The sequence below is a fragment of the Scyliorhinus canicula genome, chromosome 12, assembly GCF_902713615.1.
Source record: "Scyliorhinus canicula chromosome 12, sScyCan1.1, whole genome shotgun sequence".
NCBI classification, from domain to species: Eukaryota; Metazoa; Chordata; class Chondrichthyes; order Carcharhiniformes; family Scyliorhinidae; genus Scyliorhinus; species Scyliorhinus canicula.
Genome location: NC_052157.1, coordinates 21,971,853 through 21,981,101, shown reverse-complemented (window position 1 = coordinate 21,981,101; position 9,249 = coordinate 21,971,853). Strand labels below are relative to the sequence as shown.

Sequence of the window (9,249 nt, the reverse complement as noted above, 5' to 3'; positions counted from 1 at the left end):
TCTCTCCCCCCACCTCTCCTCCCTGTCTCCCCTCCTTTCCTCTCCCCCCCCCCCCCACTCTTCCCTCTCGCCCACTTCCCGTCTCTCTCACCCACCTCCACCCTCCCCCTCCTCTCTCTCTCCCCTCAGCTCCTGAAGTCCCCTCAGGGTGTTGGCGGGAAGCGCTGCTGCCCATGGGGAGCTCTGTGCCAATCAGCGGCCTCGCCCCCCGGCTGGCGGCGCCGCCCACCCGCCCGCCCCGGCAGCCCATTGGAGGAGGCGGCCGTCAGTCAGCGAGCCCCTGGGCTGGAGAGCAGCCGCCCAGCTTCTGGGCTGCAAGTGGAGGGCGGACGCTCCCCTCACCTCCCTCTCCCTCTGTGTGCGTGTGTGTGTGTGTCCTCCGCCACTTCTCAGCATCTTTCTCAAGTAAGTCCTCTTTTATCCACCGACCACCCTTTCAGATTTGTGTCACCGCCTCCGACAGCAGCAGCAGCAACAAATGTGTGAAGTGCCAGGGAAATCCTGACTACTTTCCCCCAACTTCCCCCCCTCCCTGTGCATGTGGAGGCTGGGTTGGAATTTGATATTATTGCTGCTGCTACTGCTCACCGTGGTGCTGATGTTTGTGTCTGTGTTTGCCTTGGATTTCCGAAGCCAAGCAGTTTCTCGACCTGTTTGCATGTTTGTATATACAGATAGAGATATATATTTTTAAATGTGTGACTCTATTGACGTTTTGCTGCCATAATATTTTAATGCCAGCTCATTAGAAAACTGTTTTCTTCCTCTCTCTCCGCACCCCGGGCGGTTTAAAGGTCTTGCTGTGTCCTGGGGTTTTATTTTTAAATTTGGGGACATCACTCAGACAGACGCCGGGAGAGGCGACTCCCATCTCCCTTGTTCTCGGAGTTCAGCCTCTCTCGCACCGATTGCTCCTACTTGTGTCCCGACTGATGGAAATCCATTCTCATCTCACTAGCTTGGAAGCAAATTCACGCCTCCACGTTTTATTCTCTCTCTCCCGAAAGGCGAGGATAAATTTGTTTAAATGCCCCCTTTAAAAAAAAGAAAGCCAAATTTAAATTAAAATGAGACTTCCCCCTGGAGTGCTGCATGCTGAACAATTTGCACTGTTGCTCCACTCCCTTGGAATTGGTCACCTTGTCTTGTTACCCCCACCAGGGAGCTGGGATGAAAAAGGGGCAAATATATTCTTTCCCGTTATCTATTTGTGCTAATTCCGCTCTTGTTCCCTGGTGGGCGGGTGGCTGATTCGCACAAAGATTCTCATAATACTTGGCAAGATGGAGATGACAAAGAATGTTCTTTTAGGAGTGTCCCCGTGTGTTATTTACCCTTAGAGGAATCCACACCATAATCTTTGATGCAGTGTGCTTTGAGATCTCTTTTGGGTAGCCAGAATAAATCACGCTGGTCTTTTTGGTGTCGGGAGCCAAACCCATTTTGAAATGCGCATTAACATTCTGACAGGTGCTATTACAGCTACAGTGCACGCTGAGTTATTACCATTGCATCAAAGTGTTCACCAGTTATATGTTCTCGTCTCATATCTCGCCTCAACAAAATATAAATGCCATCCTCGTCCATCACCTTTCATGCCACCAGCTCCTGTCCAGCAATTAAAATCACTTAGTGTCGCGCACACGGTATTGGACGGACGTGAGAAAGGGCAGTTTCTGCAGGGCAGATTCTACTTGACTTCTTGCCGTTTATTTTGATATTTGGGTGAAATGTCGGACGCGCAGTTTCACTCTTGTTTGCACAGTTGTGTTTTGCAGCCAGGATTATGTCACCGAATCTTTAATCACAGTAAACAGATGACCTGTGTTGTGCAGTGCAAGCTCCTTTCACTTCGTTTTCAGTCAAATGCCCTTTTTTTGCGTCTCCGTAAATATTCAAAATAAAACTAGAAGTTGTCTTGTAAACCCGTTATTTTGCAATTTCTTTTTACATTTAGCACAATATTGAAAGATTAGAGCTTAACGTTTTACATTCTTCAGAATCGTGGCGCTGATAATTCATGTTAATCATTTTTAATTCTGTGATTATTAAGTTATTAAAATCATACAATATTTACGCTTCACAAATCGCAACTTTGTCCCTTCTTTAAACAATGTTTGCAACACAGTTCCAGTAAACACTGCCTGTATCAATAAGATGTCACTATTATTGTACAATTGAATGAAAACATATCACAACGTTTATGGTCAGAGTTGTCCCTACTTAATCTGGGCTATTAATACTCAACGGCAGATCCAGGGGGGATAGTTAACTGTGAAATTGTCAAAGTTGAGAATATTTTGTTGGTGTATTCCGAGTTTAATATTAGTGTCCAAATAAGATCTATTGTTGAATTTGTGAAGACTGAACATTTTAGTACCATCATGTTACTCTGGTGTGACTAGTCTGCTGCATCCTTTTCACTCTCCAGGAAGGTAGGCAGGAGATGGACACTGACATTCAGGTTGTATTTCCAGAAGAGAGTACCTTCGATTACAGTTTAGTAAGAGCTGGACTTTGCTGATAGACTAAGGAGAGGCTAGGCTACAGTTTCTTTAATGAGCTGCCGCTGTGGTTCCACCTGCCAGAAATTGCATTTTCCATCCACCCCCACCCCGCTGCCACCCAACACCCTCCCCAATACCCCCATCAAAAAAAAAACTAGATGATAGCTGCAGCAAAAAAAGTAGTGTTTCGTCAGCAGTACCCCCCCCCCCCCCCCCCCCCCACACACACACACACCCCACACACCCACCAGCCCCCTCCACCCTTTCAGGACTTCAGGAAAGCATTGACTGCCCAATTATGTTATTTCTCAAGGCACAAGGTAATAAGTCTAAATAAGAGTTGTGTGTGTGTGGTGGTGGTGGGGGGGGGGGGGGGGGGGGTCTTTCCATGGTCCATATTCAGACTCTCCATATATAAAATTTCGACTCAACAGCCTGGAGACATTCTTCACGTGAGGGCAATGGGACTGCCCAGTATCCCAGAGCAACTGGAGAACAACTACTGCTGTGTACCGCCTAAATCCCAAGATTGTCATTGTAAGGTGCACAGGAAAGCTGATCAATTAGATAATAGTCTACTTTATTGTGCGTACCCACAACTAGTAGCATCTTGTGAAGCTTGCCCAGATCTACATGATACCCCAGAGTTGAAACATTTAATGAGACAAGTGTATTTAAAGTGGTGCAATTGGGCAGAACTTCAGATGAAGCCCGATCAGCTCAAGGTAGAGCTACTAGGTGGCTACATATTATCATCCTCAGCGTTGCTGCAATTTCACGAATGCGATTTACTGTTAGAGGTCATTGTTGGATGAATGGAAGAAATTAATTGGAAAGGGATCTGGGTTAACTTAGAACCCTTGACTGGGAGAAATGGGAAGAATAACAAAACTGACTAGTGTTTGGCATCATTAACACTTCAGAATGTTGAGAGGTATTTAAAAGAGAAGTGTGAAACTGCCTTCAGGATGACAAGAAATATTTATGCTGGCCATTGCTTCTGTGTTACTGGAAGTCCAATCTTTTACTGGTTCGACTCATGGGGCCCCAAATTCTCCTCGGAGTTGCCCCCAGTCCACTAGTGGGGTTTCAGTTGCACTTCAGGCAAAGTTACAATAGTGGAGCAGGAGCAGATGCAAAAGCCTCAGTCTTTCTTTATCTCCTGCTGCTCTTAGTCCCAGTAGCTCTTCAAAGCTCAAATGAAGCTCCCAGATCTCTTGCATTACTTATTTTTGCTGCCAGCAGCCTCGCTTTCATTCCATTAGCAGGAACTCTTCGGTAAACCTGTGCTTTATAGATAACGCTAAGACCTGAATGATGACCCATGTCTGGAAGGCTTTTCAAACATCTCGTGCACTCCTGCAGCGCTGAAAAGAAATGTTTTCCGATAGCTGATCTGTGTCTCATGCCAGTTCTCTAGCATTTCACCACATCTGTGCATCAAAGCCTTTCTCGTCTTTATTTTATCAATATTACTGTGGTCACTGCTGCTCTAAAGATCCCTGCCAAGCTCCAAGCAAGCCATTATAGATGAAAGAAGAACACATTAATGTTACTTGCCTATCTCCCGCAGTCCAAGGGGGAGTTCCAGCCTGTGGTTATTAGCCATGTTTGTAGTGTAAACACACACCTCCGGTTAATGGAAAATGATTGAAAATCTTTGTTCTAGGATTTGTTTTGTTCTGATGGCTCTGAAGAAAGTACCATTCCCAAACAAAATGCTGCTTCTTCTTCACAATTCCCAGTGCTGGTAGTTATTACTGACATTGATGATCCAAGTGGTATCCCCCAGTGCTGCATTTGTGCTTTTTTTCCTCCTCTCATATGAGCTAGAAATGTTGGTAAACTTCATCACAGGGCAGTCATTTGCTCAGAATGGAGCCCTTAACAATAATGGATACTGTGTGTGACGAGATGTAAAGGCTATGTCACGAAACAAGGTCATGTCAAAAAGACGGGATGCAGAGTTGGGGTAAAATAATCATCAGTCAATAGTATGAGGCTCGAATAGGAGATAATTATACTAAACAAAATGGAAGCCTGATTGTGGTACATATTTCAAAAGCTACAGAAAATCATCAGCTGGATTCTCCGTCTGGGAGATTAAGTCCCCACGCTAGCGTGAAAATTGAGGTGTTTTACGCTAGGAAAACTGGGGCAAAACGGCCACCGATTTGCCATTTTGCTGGGGGCTAGCAGGGAGGCAGTGTAGAGCTCCCAGCTCGAGCTGCCGATACGGCCCTGAACATTTCCGGGTCCATGGCTGCGCATGCGCCGAGCGGCGGCCTGCAGCGGCCGTGCCGTGCTCCATGGCAGATACAGCCTGCGGACCCAGACCGCAAAAATAGTGCCCCCGTTCGGCCGTTCGCACGCCCCGGACTGCCCCTCCTATAGTCCCCAGCTCCAAATGAAACCCCACTCTGCCCGAGGATCGGCCCTCCCCCCGACTGTGGCAGCGCCGGACTGAGCCTGCAGCCGCCACGCCAAGTTCCCGATGGGTGAGACCATGAGAGTCCTACGCCGCGGAAACTCGGCCGGTCAGGGACGGAGCTTCGCGGGGCGGGCCTCAGGCAATAGCCTGAGGCCGTTGCCGCTTTTCAGGGGGTTGAATATTGTGAAGCCCCCCCCGTCCAATATTGGCATCATCAGGGATTCTCCGCCCCCATGCCGAATGCGATTTCCATGTCGGGGAGTGGAGAATCCAGCCCCATGTGCCTGCACTCCAGCTCAGTTGGTACTATGCTTGCCTGTCTGAAAGGGGCTCAGTACTTGGAGCACAACAATCAAAGCTGACACGTACGTGCAGTATTGAAGCAGTGCTGCACTGTCAGAGGTGAGCTCTTTCAGATGTGGGGTTAAACTGAGGCCCAGTCTGCTCCTGCACATGGATGTAAAAGATCCCATGGCATCATGTTGAGCAAAGGAGTCATCCCTCGTGGCCTGGTCAATATTTATCCCTCAATCAGCATCCCAAAAACAGATTATCTGGCCATTACCACATTGCTGTTTGTACGAGCTTGCTGTGTACAAATTGGATGCTGCATTTCCCCAATCCAGCAATCACTGCCATTCAACAAGTACTCCATTGGCCATAAAGCATTTTGAGATGCCCTAAAATTGTGAAGTTGCTTTCATAAAAGTAGCACGTCTTTTTGTTTTCAAACAATGAATGAAAACGACAAATGGGGAAATTAAAAAGAGTTGTGTGGGAATTAAGACTGTCGCCATTGAACATTTCTTTCCAAGTCCAAAAGTAACAGAGAAAAGTGAATTGGAAGGAAAAAAGTTAATAATGAAGACAGAAAAATAAATAATTGTAATGAGAGCACAAACAGAAGAAATAACATTAATTGGAAACCAATTCAGTTTGAAAACATTGTGCACTAAATGATGCTGCAGAAGCAAGACAGGAGATGAGCCTGTGGGCTTAGAGAGAAGGTTGAGCCATAGAATCCCTAAAGTGCAGAAGGAGGCCATTGAGTCTGCACTGACCCTCTGAAACAGCACCCAACCTAAACCCACTCCCCCACCCTACCCCTGAAACCCCACCTAACCTGCACATCCTTTGGACAAGGGGCAATTTAGCATGGCCAATTCACCTAACCTGCACATCTTTGGACTGTGGGAGGAAACTGAGGCATCCGGAGGAAACCCACAGAGACACAGGGAGAAACTCCACACAGTCAACCAAGATCTGAATTGAACCCGGGTCCCTGGCCCTGTGAGGCAACCATGTTAACCACTGTGCTACTGTGCCGCCTCTGGGGACAGATGTCTTCCTGCCATTTTGTGGTGAAAAATACTTAGTTAAAATGTGCTTTTTAAAGACTAAACGAGAAATATTATACTTCAGTTCCCCAGTGAATGCCAGGATTGTATATTGGGAAATTGTGCACCCCAAGTGTGTCACTTTCTCTCCATGTACTGTCCAGCACGTGCAAGGGAGCTGGAATGGAACGCCTCATCTTAAGTGCCTTTAAATTGCAGAGAGGCGGTTTTGAGGCTATAACCCTGTTCGGCTGTTATGTGATGGGTAATGTGTATTCATCAAAAACAATAGAGATGCTACTTCAGAGAAACCTGGAAGCTAATCCAGAGCTGCTCATGCTGGGAAACCATTGGTTGTACATTATCAGGCTGCCCCTTTCCTTGCATTCCTGACAAGCATGGTACCCAGAGCTTCATCAGTGCCGCCAAGGCAATATATGGACCCAACACTCTGGCCTCTCAGACTGGTGTAAGGACGGAACCTTCTTGAGAGACAGAGAAAACATCAGTCTTCGATGGACAAAATACTTCAAAGAACTCCAAAACCATGATGCAATCATTGATGAGGACGTATTTGAGGAAATCCTCCAACTCCCCACCAAAGATGATCTTGGACAAAGCTGCCATTAAAAACATGAAGAATGGAAAAGCCACAGGAGTGGACGGAATTCCAGAGGAGATTTTCAATCATGGAGGAGCAGAGATCACATGTCATCTCCATCATGTGGAGATGCCGGCGTTGGACTGGGGTGAGCACAGTAAGAAGTCTTACAGCACCAGGTTAAAGTCCAGCAGGTTTGTTTCACATCACTAGCTTTCGGAGCACTGCTCCTTCCTCAGGTGAATGAAGAGGTATGTTCCAGCAACATATATATAGACAAAGTCAAAGATGCAAGACAATGCTTTGAATGCGAGCATTTGCAGGTAAGTCTTTACAGATCCAGAGATAGGGGTAACCCCAGGTTAAAGAGGTGTGAATTGTCTCAAGCCAGGACAGTTGGTAGGATTTCGCAAGCCCAGGCCAGATGGTGGGGGGGTGAATGTAATGCAACATGAATCCAAGGTTCCGGTTGAGGCCGTACTCGTGTGTGGAACTTGGCTATAAGTTTCTGTTTGGCGATTTTGCGTTGTCGCACGTCCTGAAGGCCGCCTTGGAGAACGCTCCGAAAGCTAGTGATTTGAAACAAACCTGTTGGACTTTAACCTGCTGTTGTAAGACGTCTTACTGTCATCTCCATGAATTGTTTCTGAAAATCTGGGACGGGGAAGAAATTTCTGCCGGCCTCTGGGATGCCGTCATCGCCACCATCTTCAAGAAAGAAGACAAAGCGAACTGTGGGAATTACTGAGGAATCTCCCTACTCTCCATTGCTGGGAAGATCCTCGGCAGTTGCTTTCTTCCAGGCTTGGAAGAAATCCCTCCAAAAGCCAGTGTGGCTTCCGACCAAACCGTGGAACAGTGGGCATGATTGACATTGCTTGGCAACTTCAAGAGAAATGCCAGGAGCAACATCATCCACCTTACATGGCCTTCATCAAACTGACCAAGGCTTTCAACTCAGTCAGTGGGAAGTGCCATGGAAGACTCTGACAAAGGTCGGCTGGTCAGAGAAATTCATAAACATCCTCTGACTCCTCCACGCCAAGGTGTTGGCAACAGTCCTCGCTGAAGGAATAAAGCAGAAATCCTCGATGTCGAGACTGGAGTCAAGCAGGGATGTGACATTGCCCTACCCTTTTCTCCACCTTCATTGCCACCATCCTTCATCTTGCCAAGACCAAGCTTCCCAGTGGAGTGGACATCATCTACAGGCTGGATGGAAAACCTTTCAATCCAAGAAGAAAATTACACTGCAATCGCTCGTGGAACTTCAATATGACAACGCCGTCTCCTTTCTCAGAAACGAATTTGCAAGCTAGTGCAAGACCTGTCTCTCCCTCCATCAAGTTTTCCATCCATCCTGTAGACAATGTCCACTCCATCAAGATCAATGGAGAAACCTGACCAAATGTGGAACAATTCCCCTACCTGGGAGCCACCTGTCATCTAACGCTAGCATCGACGTGGAGATCCAACATTGTGTCCAATTCGAGAGCGCCTCCTTCGGACGAATAAGGACGAGAGCCTTTGACAACCGGGTCATCCGGTTGGGGCAGCAGGGTAGCATGGTGGTTAGCATAAATGCTTCACAGCTCCAGGGTCCCAGGTTCGATTCCCGGCTGGGTCATTGTCTGTGTGGAGTCTGCACGTCCTCCCCCTGTGTGCGTGGGTTTCCTCCGGGTGCTCCGGTTTCCTCCCACAGTCCAAAGATGTGCGGGTTAGGTGGATTGGCCATGCTAAATTGCCCGTAGTGTCCTAATAAAAGTAAGGTTCGGGGGGGGTTGTTGGGTTACGGGTATAGGGTGGATACGTGGGTTTGAGTAGGGTGATCATGGCTCGGCACAACATTGAGGGCCGAAGGGCCTGTTCTGTGCTGTACTGTTCTATGTTCTAATCCGTGCAGATACCAAGATCCTCGTGTACAAGGCAGTCGTCCTCTCAACTTTTCTATACGGCTCAGAAACTTGGACTACGTACAGATGGCAACTCAAGGCTGGCGAGGTACCATCAATGCTGTCTGAGATGAATTCTTCATATCAGCTGGGATGACTAACATCAGCGTCCTTGAAGGAGCCAAGAGCACCAGCACTGAGACCATGATCATCCAAAACCAACTCTGCTGGGCTGGAATATGCTTAGGATGTCAGAGTCCTGACTGCCAAAGCAAATCTTTTTTGCCCAGCTCAAGGAAAGCTCCTGAACAAGAGGGGGACAAAGGAAACACTTCAAAGACACCCTGAAGGCTTACCTCAAGAAATGCAACCTAGATGTCAATGCCTGGAAGACCGTTGTTCAGAAGAGACCTACTTAGAGGAACTTCCTGATTGAAGGGGCACAGTTCTTCTTGGAAACCCAATAGCAAGAGGAGGCACG

General features: G+C 47.4%; 1 protein-coding gene across 6 annotated transcripts in view; it reads left to right on the top strand.

Annotated features, from left to right (window-relative positions):
• Nucleotides 1-293: 293 nt before the first annotated feature.
• Nucleotides 294-9,249, top strand: part of sema6dl (sema domain, transmembrane domain (TM), and cytoplasmic domain, (semaphorin) 6D, like) — a 379,666-nt gene continuing 370,710 nt past the window's right edge. For all 6 annotated transcript variants that reach the window (XM_038813920.1, XM_038813918.1, XM_038813921.1 and 3 more), the window contains exon 1: nt 294-405. The gene's annotated coding sequence lies outside the window, so the exon portion shown is untranslated. The remainder of the gene's footprint in view (nt 406-9,249) is intronic.